Consider the following 7,914-nt stretch of genomic DNA (forward strand, 5'->3'; position numbering starts at 1 on the left):
ATCCTGAACACTGCATTAACTCTGAATTCAACATTGGATGACTTCAGCGCTTACTTTGCAATGAAAGAGGTGCCAGGGCTCCAGCAAAAAAAAAAATTTTTTTCACTTTCATAGCTGATGTGGCAAGCCCAGAGGTGCCGGGGCTATGAATTTCCAAGCTCAGCCCTGGCACAAATAAAGTACTGGATTACGTCAGTTACAACTGGGCAGATGAGCCCCATGAGGGTGTTCCCATTTGCCCAGTGGGTGAGGATGCAAGTGTAATCCACTGGTGAGTGTGTGTTACAGGGCAGAGGGGGACTTGTAACATGTCCCTCTCCCCCACACTGGGCTAGGTACTTATGTGACTGCTGCTGTCTTGGCCAACACACCGGGGACTGAACTTGGGGACCTCCAGAGCTGAAAGCACCTGGAGCAAAAGAGGCCACTGCCCTAGCAGGGGCTGTAACAGACTCCTATCCTCTGCGGATTGGCAGAGAGGCGGACCTGGCCCACACACTCACCCAGCCCAAATACTTGCACACACCTCTTTGAAATGTTTCTTTCTGCGCATTGCTGTGGGTGAAACTCAGTCACTTGAACGTCCATAGAAAGCAAACACAACCCAAATGAGCGAATCGTAAGATAATAATAAGAATGAATAATCTTGGCAGCTTATTCACCCTGTTCTCATAATTCCTCCCTCTGCCCCTCCTTGGCGCTTGTGTTCACTTGATCCACTAGCCGCTGCAAAGCATTTCAAGGTCCTTGGATGAGAGATGAGGTAGAAGGCCAAATATTCTTTATCAGCCTCCTTGACATACTCCCAGAAGATACATGGAGTACACAGTAACAGTCGGCAGTTCAGATGGAGGCAACGTTCCAGTTCTCAGACACCCTTTACTCTTTGACTACAAGCCCATCTAACCGAAGCTAGCGTTTTAGAGCAGGGGCGTCAGAACGATCCGTATAGTGGGGGTGCTGAGAGCCATTGAACCAAATTGTAAATCCTGGATATGAGGGAAACCACTTCAAGTCAGGGGGCGCAGCAGCACCCCTAGTTCTAGCACCTATGTTTTAGACCCACTTCAGTCTGGATTCAAGCCAGGACACAGAACCGAAATCACCTTGGTCTCACTAATGGATGATCTCCTGTCAATGTATAGAGGAGAGACATCAACGCTCATCCTCCTGGACCTCTCTGCACCATTTAATGCTGTTGACCAGGAGATTCTGCTGTCTTGCCTGAGAGCTAAATTGATTTCTTCCTGAAGGGACATACCCAGTGATTAGAGATGGGAAACTGCACGTCCACTACTAGACCCCTCTCCTGTAGAGAACAACAAGGATCAGTTCTCCCTCTGGGCCTTTTCATCATCTACATGCAAGCACAAGGTGACCCGGTCAGGAAATATGGATCCAAGTGCCAGCAACATACAGATAATTCCCAGTTCTACCTATTCTTCACCACATACGACTGCACCATTACCACCTAGAGGGCCCAGTGCTCGGAGGAGATCAGCTGATGGCTGAAGAACAGCTGGCGGAAGCTGAATCCAAGCAAGATGGAGATGATGCTGGTGGGCAGAGGAAAGAATTTTGAAGAGCTTTGCAGCCACTGTGCAAACATCTTCGTTGATGCAAACCCACAACTGGTCAGTGCAGTCTGTATTCAAGGCGAGCTCTTGGATTTCTCGCTGATGCTGAGCTCTCTCATAGCAGTCTCCATGAGTAACACTTTCTACCATCTGCACTTGACTAGGAGACTGCATCTCATCTGGGTGGACAAAGACCTGGCCTCAGTTATTCAGGCCTTCATCACCTCTCTGCTGGATTGCAGCACTGTGATATACGTGGGCAAGAGCTGATGCTTTCATAGGAAACTCCAGCTAGTACAGAATGTCCTCAGCCACACAGGCTGTGAGCAGATCACACCCGTCCTCCACTCCGGACGCTGGCTTCCCATAGAATTCCAAATCATGTTCAAGGTCTCGGTCCTTATCTTCAAAGGGCTTCATGGCCTGGGCCCAGGATATTGAAAAAAGCATGTAAAGCTCCAGGACAAAGGCCGTGGTCAACAGCTTGGCTCCTCCAGCACAATGAAACTCTCATCAGTAAGATCAAAGCTCTTCTGTGGGGGAGACAGAACTTTCTCCGGGGGCTGGTCTGAGACTGTGGAATTAACTCCCCCCAGAACGAAGGACCATCACAGACCTCACCACTTTCCACTCCAAGTGCAAGGCACGCTGCTTTGACCTGCCTCCTCCAACATAAACACCCAGCAATGGGCATATTCATTAAAAACCTACCAAAACCCGGCACTCCACTGCACACAATTCTGCCTCTGGGGAGAGGCTGAGAGAACAAACAACACATGACAGAGGTGTGGTCGCATTGTCTGATGCACTGTTGGAACGAGCGCAGATACTACTGTGGGGAGCGTGCTATAGGAACGTATCCAGCCTAGAATAGCCCATGGAAACAAATGTAGCGTTCGTGGCAATTCAGGAGAAGTCGGCTGGGAAGAGAGAGGGTGTTGGGAACTTGCCTTCTCCCGGAGTTATTAGACATAACTGCGCCGCTGCAATGATGGACGTCTTAGAGGATCAAAGCACTGTACAGAGGTGAACTAAACCTCACAACACGCCTGTCATGTAGAAAGCACATAGCCTCATTTCACAGGCAGAGAAACTGGGGGAGAAGAGAAAGGGACTTGGCCAGAGACACACAGAGCAGAGCTGGGTGTAGAATCCCGGCATGCTGACCACAGACCTGCCCAGCGAAGGCTGGGATTGTGCACCTTAGAAAGGAAATGAATGAGTGGGGATGTGATAAAAGGTAGACGGAGAACAGCAGTTCCCAGGCCCATAACCCAAGAACAAGAGGACATTCAATTAAATTGAAAGGTGGCAAATTCAGAACCAATGAATCAAGAGGACACCTAATGTAGGGGGGCAAATGATCCCACATCTGTCTACTGTGGGGGTCTTGCACCTTGCTCTGAAGCACCTGGTGCTGACCACTGTAAGAGACAAGACACTGGACTAGATGGACCCTGGCTCTGATCCAGGCTGGCAGTTCCTATGTGCCAATGGTTCTCAACCCATGGCCCACTGGCTGCTTGCGGCCCAATCAGCACACAGCTGTGGCCCATGTGACATCCTCAGGGCCATACATGTAGGATATATATTGTGTGGATGCGGCCCACATAACACACAGAGAGCTGCATATGCGGCCCATAAGTTGAGAATCTCTGCTGTGTGCTCATCCAACTGGACCAGATAACCATGTGGCAGCAGCCTCTTGCCCACCACTCTGTTCTCATCCACCCTTGTCCACCTCAGCGGAGGGAAGCCTTTTATCTGCCGTTCTTGAACGCAGGAAATGACCCTTCTAGGCTAGACTTGCATTCCTGCTCCCAGGCTCTGGATATGGGTGGCAGGGCACAGCAAGCTCCCCGGGGTCCCAGCAAGGCTGCGGGAGCAGGGTCGCACCAGCGTGGCGAGAAACTAGGACACAAAGTAGCCATTATGTAGTCCCCATTCACGGTCCACAAGGGGCGACCCGAGCTTATTGCCCCATCTGGGCATGTCTCAGCACAGGGAACAGCGGTAACACAATTGTAGAGCTTTCAAGTACTCATGCCTAAGGCAGAGCAGAAACGGAGCTGACCTGTGGCAGCCATTTCAGCCTCGTCCTGGTTCTTTAGAACCAGCCGTAAGACCCCCAGGCACGAAGTTTCATGGCTTTGTTCTTGGCTCTGTGGCTGTCTGCATGGCAGGTGATTGGGCTTGGGCTTGGAGCTGTCAAAGAAGTTTCAAAATATAAGATGCTGTGGAGTATTTTATGGAGTTCAGTACTGGGGGAAAATGTGTTAATAGCCCGTTACCTCCACTGAAAGCCCCTTACACGTTTCCCCCAGTGCAGAATGCAGCTGACCATTTCCTTAGCAGTATTTCATGCATGCCGAGTTTTTCCCTGTGTTTCCACTAGTGAGTGAGAGCACCAGTGTGGGAAGGAAATTATTCCTTGTGTTTAGTTTTTTTTCTCCCCAGAGGTAAAGACATGGGAGGAGGCCTGTATGCAGTGTTTACCTTCCTGGGTTTGCATGGAGAAACAGGGAGTTTGCTCTTTGGGGTAGCAGGATCCATAGGCAGTTTTCTTTCCAGGGGCTGGAGGACATTGCTCGGGGCAAGCTCTGGCCTCAAGGGCGGGTTTGCTCACTCACTGAGGGACCTGCTGGGAGCTTGCAGGGTGGGAGCCGTGCAAGACTTCCCCATTTGCCCTCGGCGGAAGCAAGGAGCCAGTGGGACATTTAATGGGTTCGTGATGCGTCTGGGCTGGAAAGAGCTGTGGCAGACAGAGGTCAGAGGAGTCACCCAACACTGCAGTCTGAGGTTTCAAATTGCAGATGGATCTGAGCAGAGGAATAAGCATGGACCTGTGTCCTCCACGCATGTGGGGGGATAATGAAATATGGGGGTGACTGAGGTGGGCTGGGAGGCCTGGGAAAGGCTCAGCGAGACGTAATGAAGGATGGGAAGGGGAGTGAAGAGCTTGAAGCATTGGGTGAGGAGCGAGAGGCGAAGAGCAGGGTGATGGGAAAAGCAGGGGGCTGGTGCATGCACCCAGGGCTGAGGGATGGCTGGAGGGGTGAGGCTGGAGGGACAGTAATAGGTGGGAAGAAGCAGTGTGGACCGATGTGCTTAGCAACTTGAATACACAACCAGGGCCCCCGGCAGGCTTGTACGGGGCAGCCAGTCTGCGTTGAAGTCTACGCCACCACATCTTCACTACTATTGTTACTGATTCCCATGCCACAGTTACACCTTAATTTGCAATGTCGGTGTACTGAGCATATAAAGGAACCTGCCCAGCTCAGACAATGGGAGCCCAGAAACAGGAGACCGACAGGGTGGTTCTACCGTGATAGAACATGAGTGACTGAGAGCTGCAGGGCGTCAGCAGGCTCCTGCAGAAGACGCCAGGTCAGCGGAAGGACTGTGACTGAAGGAAAAAAGTTAAAGCCCTGCAGGGACTGGAGTCCCATGGCAGAAGCATGTTCTTTGGTGCAACAGCCAGCAAATTAACCCACGCTCTCACAGGCAGAGTTGGGACTAGAACCAAGGAGACCCCAGTCCTTTGCTCTAACCACTGGGCTAGAAAACACTGCCGGCTGCAAAGTCACGATGAAACACCTAAATGTCTTATGGTGACACAATCATCTCTGCCTCCGGCCTCGAGCACTGTGGGGCCAGGGCCGCTCAGAGGCCAGAAACAGACACCTGGAGAGCACAGACCTTCATTCTGCAGAGAAATCCATTTCCTCCAGCAGCTCCATCTGCCATCAGCTGCTCCACGCACACACTCCCTCTGCCCGCTTGCCCCTCCTCGAGGCCAGCTGCTGTGCTTGCTGTATTATCCCGTGGCCCCGGCTAGGACTCTGTGACCACAGGAATGTGCCAGCAGTGGGGAATGATCTTCCCCTGCAGAGCTGCAGGGTGAGTGGCTGGCAGCTTCCACGGTGCAGATTGCTCTAGGACTGGGAGGGTGGGGGATGTCCAAAGACGCCTAAAACCCAGTCAGCAGCCTCTCCTGAGAAGCAGCGCTTGATACCCGTGCTCTTTGTGTGCATAGCCCAACTCTTCACAAGGGATTCTAGGCTCAATTTGGTTCCCACTGGAATCCGCAGCAAGGTTCCCGTTGGCCCCAGCATGAGCAGGATCGGGCCCAGCTAGCAACTCCTGGGCTATTGTTTTTTCTAACTTGTTCTAGGTCACATTAGCCTCCTCTGCTACCAAACCCTTTAATTACTCCTGGATACAGCAAGCACGCACCACTAATAAGCCCGGGGACGAGAGACGTACAGGCAAATGTTAACAGCCCTGCTCCCTGACTTGGCACTCACCTGGTCTGTGGCTGATCCTAGTCCAGAGTTGGGCACCAGCTCCCCTTTTCCCCTCCCCAAATCCCATTCACAAAGAAGGCCTGGTGCTTTTTGCAGCCCGAAATTCTGCAGCCAGCCAGGCTTTACACAGCTTAAAGCCAAGTTCCTAAAGACGGCAGTGTTTTATGGAGTTCAGTATTGGAACAACGTATCAATAGCCAATTGCCTCTACTTAGGGATCCTTTGAGAAGCTCTTGACAGTTTCCGTGAGTGCAGAATGGAGCTCAGCGTTTACTTGACAGTGGTTTACGCCTGCTCCCGGTGCCCCCAGAGAGCCTTGACTGCAAACACGCAGTGAAGCCAACTCATGCTCTGACCCATCAGCGGGGTCACACATACCAACCGTCCCTATGACTGCAGCCACAAGCTCTCCAGCTCCGGTTCACCCACCGATCTCTTCTCGTGAATGGTGGTACATATCAATACAATAGGCAGCTGCAGGGATTGGACCCCAGGCATTCAGCACCAAGAGCACAGACCCCCCCACTGCTGGCAGAGTTCCCGTAGCTGTTAGCAAGCAGCAGCCTGTTCGAGTCACCAGGGCCAGTCACATGCCCCAAGGACTTGGCTGGGAGTCAGGACGCCAGGGTTCTAGTGGAAGAGTGGGAAGGACCCCGTCATTTGACCTTGGGCAACTCACTGCCCCTTGGTGCCTCAGTTTCCCCAATATGAACAGGGCTGATGCTGACCTACCTCGTGCGAGCAGGATAAAGCTCATCAGACGGGCGATGCTATCCAGGGGCAAAGGGTTACAATTCTCATTGCGAGGGAGCTACCATACAGCACATTGATAGGAAGAGAGTTGGGAACAGCTGGTGTGCTATCTCCCCTCTGACTCTTTGCCAGCCCTCATGGCTGGGCTGATGGGACGTTCCTGAAGGACAGGGAGCAGGAGCCCCCGCAAAGAGATCTTCCCTCCAACTCCCTTCTTTGTCTCTCTCTCACACACAAACACACACACGGCCGACTTGATGGGGCCCACTCAGAGCCCATTTGGGGTATAGATCTGGTTCAGAAGAGGGAGCACACATCTCATCTACCCCAAGGCACTGCCTGGAAATAAGGCTCCTGGGCTCTGATTCCATCTTTGCCACAAAGGCCTGCGTGACCTTCTTGGGCAACTCACTTCACCTCCTGGCCCCGTCCCGTCACACTTGCCTGTTGCTCAGGGCTCGTCTACAGACAGCATAATTTTTCAATATGGCCATATCCATGCGTGTCTTGTTCTGGTTTTGCTTAATCCGCTTGAATTTAGATCATTTGCAGTTGGAGTTACTCCAGAATGGCTACTGCACTTTAAATTCACACCCTACCTTAATCCGAATTAACATTCAAGTGTAGACAGGCCCTCCTAAATGGTTTTGGGAGTCTAGGGTGGAAGGGTTTAGAGAAGCAGGAGAGGATTACTACTTTGTGGCTTTGAAGGCCAGGTCTACACTAAAAAGGTTAGCTACACCCGATACTAAAAAGTTATGTTGACCCAGCTACATTGCTCAGGAGCGTGAAAAATCCATGCCTCTGAGCAACAGAGGTAAACGAACCTAATCCCCGGTGTAGCCAGTGCTAGGTCAACAAAAGAATTCTTCTGTTGACATAGCTACTGCCTCTCAGGGAGGCAGATTAACTAGAGAGACTGGGAGAACCCCTCCCATCAGCACAGGTAGTGTCTCCACTGAAGTGGTGCAGGTGCAGTGGTTTAAATGTAGATAGAGCCTAAATTCAACAAAAAAAGTGTGTGATTTGGGAGGGAGAATTTCAGAACTAACGTGGCTCAAAGGCAGCCCTGGGGGACATCACAACTTGAGAGAGGCTGCAACTGGAACCTGTAATGTGAATCCCTTTGAATTTAGAGGGAATGTAGGGTAGAGGGAGAGATCATCAGATCCGCCCTCACCCGCCTGGTGTTCTGGTTTTGATCTGAAGCCCCAAGGGACCCTACTTTCCAGACTAGATGGAGCCAAAAATCTCTTGGGAGATACTGACCTACA

Source organism: Lepidochelys olivacea, assembly GCF_965140295.1.
Source record: "Lepidochelys olivacea isolate rLepOli2 genome assembly, chromosome: 21".
NCBI classification, from domain to species: Eukaryota; Metazoa; Chordata; order Testudines; family Cheloniidae; genus Lepidochelys; species Lepidochelys olivacea.